The following is a 4904-nucleotide window of genomic DNA, read 5'->3' as shown; positions in this document are numbered from 1 at the left end:
AACATGGACTGTACTTCCACAAGGATTTAAAAATAGCCCCACACTATTTGGAAATCAGTTGGCAAAAGAGTTAGAAATGTGGAAGAAACAGAATCAAGGAGGAGGCATATTACTACAGTATGTGGATGACATCCTGATAGCAGCAGAAAGTAAAGAAACATGTTTTGAAATGACTATCAGTTTATTGAATTTCCTGGGCCAAGGAGGATATAGAGTTTCCAGAAACAAGGCCCAGATAGGAAAAGAAGCAGTGATTTATTTGGGATTTGAGATATCTCAAGGACAGAGACAACCGGGAAACAAAAGAAAAGAAGCCATTTGTCAGATTCCCGAACCTAACAGCCCAAAGGAACTGAGAGCCCTTCTGGGAATAATTGGGTGGTGTCGACTCTAGATTCTAAATTATGGTCTGTATGTGAAATCCCTATATGAAGCCCTGAAGGAATCTAAAGATCAATACTTGACTTGGACATCTGAATGCCATAAATCATTTAAAGAACTCAAAAAGCCATTAATGATGGCCCCTGCATTGGGTTTACCTGATCTGACTAAACCTTTTGAGCTATTTGTACACGAAAGGCAACATCTGGCCCTTGGAGTGCTGGTGCAACAGCTGGGATCTTGGAAGCGACCGGTGGGGTACTTCTCCAAACAACTTGACACTTTTATTCCAGCAGACTGGACCTGAAGGACGAACCCTTGAAGAATCCTGATCTGGAACTGTTCACGGATGGAAGCAGTTTTGTGCAAGAAGGAAGGCGAATGGCTGGGTATGCTGTTGTCACCATCGACAAGATATTGGAGTCAGGGACACTACCTGCAAATACGTCAGCACAGAAAGCAGAATTGGTGGCGCTGAAGCAGGCCTTACGAATGGCCGAAGGGAAAAGAGTAAACATATGGACTGATTCCAAATATGCATTTGGTGTGATCCACGCTCATGGAGCTATCTGGAAAGAAAGAGGGCTGTTATCAGCCCAAGGATCACCTATAAGACATAAGGAGGAAGTTCTTCAGCTCCTACAGGATGTGCAAAAACCAAAGGAAGTGGCCGTAATGCATTGCAAAGCTCATCAATTTGGTCAGACGGCTGTCAATATAGGTAATCGGTTGGCGGATAAAACTGCAAAGGCGGCTGCAGAACGAGGTATCCTTGCACTAGTACCAGTAAAACAGATGAAAATTCCAAATGTAAAAGTAAGATACAGTAAACTAGATGAACAATTGGCAGAGCATTTAAAGGCATCCCAAAATGCAGAAGGATGGTGGGTGACACCAGAAAATCAGGTAATAGTAACTCCATGAGTTATGTTAGAACTTGCAAAAGAGAAACATGAACAGACACATTGGGGTGTAAATTCTATGGTTACAAGTTTAAGAACATCTGTAATGTGTATAGGATAGGAAAATATGAGTGGAAGTATTGAAAAGTTATTATTTCAAAACTTCCAAAGGGGGGAAATGTAACCGTAGGATAGGGGGCCATAGTTTGTAACCAAGGTAATAGGTAATGAAGCTAGCTAACCGTGGCAAGTGGCAAGGTGACCATGGCAAGATACAATGCTGCTATGTTCCTTGTACAGTCCCTACCCAACCGGACAATAGGCCCGGGAATATTAATCTTATAAAGTAAGTTGCTATGGACAGGTGCACCTACAACAAGGATACTGCGCATGCCTGCATGAAGGGGGTCACCCAGCGGACACGGGTGCAAGACCACTGACGACCACCAGAGACCCCTGAGGACCACCAACTCAAATCACTGAGCATGCGTGATGGGGAGGAGAATATGGAAATGGATTCCAAGAAATGATTATCCTAGGACTGCCTTTTCTGAGAAAAATGATGAATATGTATGTTTTGATCCTACATAACCTGTGTGTTGGTGATTACCTGGCATGCACGTTGGGTGGAGCTATCCCCCGTGCATCCAGCGCTGCAATAAAGAATGCCTGCCTTTTAACACTACATTGGTGTTACGAGGTTTATTCCCGGATTTCGGTGACAAATCCACCACAGGAAACTTCATTCTCATGGAAAGAAAAAGGGAGGAAGTGGTCAAAACCTCAAAATGCTTGTGCATATTACACTGTAATGTATGTAAAATAATTTAATAGCAATGGGTAATTAAAATCAGGACAAAACATTTTGATTTTATCCAATTGTGCTGAGTTGAGTGACTCAAAATGATTAAATTCCGGTTCACAGGGAAAACTCTGCCTTTGTTTTGTTCCATTTTGGAATAAGGTCTGTTTTGAAACACTGGACTCTCCAGAGGAGCAAACTCCGAATTTCCTCCCAGCAATAGCTGCTGGGGCAGGCAGGCTGGTCTGATGGAGGAGGGGAAAGGTGGGTCCCCACCAGGAAGCTGGGCAAGAGCTGGAATGAATTCCTGCAGAAAAACCAGTCATGGGACCGACCTGCAGCACAGCAGAAACCCATCCTGGGGGAAGGGTGAGGAGTCAAGGTGGGCTGGGTTTCTGGGATGACTTTAGTGGTATGCAGTGAAAATGCAACCTCCTAGAACCTCTGTGAGCCAGCTGGGCCAGTGACATCTCAATTAGCAGTGGTTCTCATTGGGAAACCAGTTGGTTGAAAGCACATCTGCATTTTGGGGAGATCAACACATGCCAGGGTCTTCTAGCAGGGCAAAACCACCTCCTTCCTGTGCTTGTCTGAGCATCTCCTCCGCTCCTTGGATGCTCTGCTCTGCATTGTGCACAGCCTGTCACTAGTCCAGAGGTCACGGCTCTTGCTCATCACTGACCTCCTTCCCAGCTCCCATTTTTCAGGGGCTGTTTTATGAAAGCAAAGACAATCTGCTGTGCTGGTGACACAAGAAAGGATGGACATTAAAACCACTTTCATCTCTGTGAGAAACCGGACTGAAAGAACTTTTGTCTCAAAGATCGCTTTGCTCAAGCGGGAAACCCCTTCAACTACTGAGTGCGATAAGGGCAATTGCTGGGTCGTAAGGACGATTGCCGGGTCGTCGAGACTTTCAATCTTCGAAAAACGCCTTGCAAGATCACGCGCAGCGTCAGATAACAGTGGTGTGAAGAACGGGGCTGGAACTGTGTGTACGCATGTGCAGGAATGTGGAAGCCGTGTCGTACGTGCCATCGTGAAGACCACCACGAGTATAAAAGGGGACCGCCAAGATGAGGATGGCGCGCCTTCGCCCACCTCCACAGAGCAAGGGATTTGGACTCTCCCGAGACGGACCTCCGAGACGCTGTGGACCCACCTCTTCGTCCGCCGTCGCAGAATGAGAGATCTGGACCCCTTCCCCCCCGACACCGAGGCACCGTGGACTCGTGGCGGTGACTATTCTTGCGATTCTATCCCGGAGTCTTGCTTGGTTTTCTGCCTTTCTTTTCTGCCCTGTCCTATCGCTCTTATCGGTTACCATTACCTTTTCCTTTTTTTTTTACTCTTTTCATAATAAAACCGTTTCTGGTATACGGCATTTGACCTCGTTTGTGTCTTAATCTCGCTCTTGGGATCGTATTGAAACCTCCCCGATATTGGATCGGGACAATCTCCAACCTCCTTTCTTATGCACTTCTGGCAAGTCACGAGTAAGTCGGAGATAGTGAGCGGCTATCTTTGAGCACAGCCAAGGGAAGATAGGCTTGCTTTTTATGATTAATTACTCATTCATTCATTTTACATCAAAAGAAATACTACTTTCTGTTTCCTCATCGTGGGTTTTTTTCTGTTTGTTGTTTAAGAATGACAATGAATACATTTAGGCAAACGGGTTTCAAATTTCATTGTGAAATGGAAACCTGAGCCTTGCGAACATGACTTTCATTTTGATTGGGTTTGGGTTGTTTTTTTTTTGCTTTCCCCTCACTCTCAATTAAACAATTTGCCATCCTTGGCACAAATTCATGAATAGCTTCAGTTGTCTCAAAACTATGTTTCTTTGGCCAGTAAACTCTCCATCTAAAAAATTCACTTCACATGGTCCTGTAAATAACATCACTTGCCCTTGAGCTGGCTGCCTCGAGGGCGTGCTGCAGCAGGTAGATCAAGAAGAGAGGGCTGTGGGCACAGCAACCTTGCTGCTCATGGGCTGCTTCACGGGCAGGGCTGTCGTGGTTGCAATAATGTTCTATCTATCTGAGCATACCATTTCCACACAGAGGCTCTCTGAGCCACCCTGTCAGGGGGCGGAGTTCCTGCTAAAACTGTTTTGATTACCTTAAAGGGGCCTCTAAGTACTATCAGCTGTTGCCAAATGGTCTGTTCAGCCTCTCTCAAGGCTAAGCTGACTACAAACAAGCCCTTTTCCCAGGTTGTATATCTTTTTCTGGCATCTTTAAAACTACGGGAGTAGAACCCAACAGGCCGAGTGGGTCCTTCAGGGCCCTTTTGCCATAGATGTATTGACAGTCCGGTCTTGGCAAATCCCCATTCAATATGGACGGGGTCGGTGGGGTTAATGGGACCAAGAGCTTGATGGGCAGTTGCTTCAAACACTAGCAACCGCAATGCTTCTTCATGGGGTTCAGCCCATTCCCACTGGGCCCCTTTTCATAACAAATCATACAGGGGTCTTGTGATAATCAAAAAATCAGGGATATGTTTTCTCCAAAACACAAGTAATCCCAGTACATGCTGCAAATCCCTTCTTGACTCTGGCATTTTGATCTGATCTGACGAGGAAAGGGTGTCCGGTGGAATGCATGTCATTCCCCCTTTCCACCAAATTCCTAAAAATTTTACTTCACTCAAGGGTGTTTGTATCTTTTCCGGTGGAATTTTCAACCCCAAACTTTCTAAGTGGGAAATTATATTATCTTGAATTATCTGGACTTTCTCTGTTTCGTCCCCTCCCACAAGAATGTTGTCAATATACTGGTAAACACTGACCTCCTTCGCTGTCTGGACTACCT

Source organism: Balearica regulorum, chromosome W, assembly GCF_011004875.1.
Source record: "Balearica regulorum gibbericeps isolate bBalReg1 chromosome W, bBalReg1.pri, whole genome shotgun sequence".
NCBI classification, from domain to species: domain Eukaryota; kingdom Metazoa; phylum Chordata; class Aves; order Gruiformes; family Gruidae; genus Balearica; species Balearica regulorum.
The sequence above is the reverse complement of the archived record's forward strand: the minus strand, read 5'-3'. Positions refer to the sequence as shown.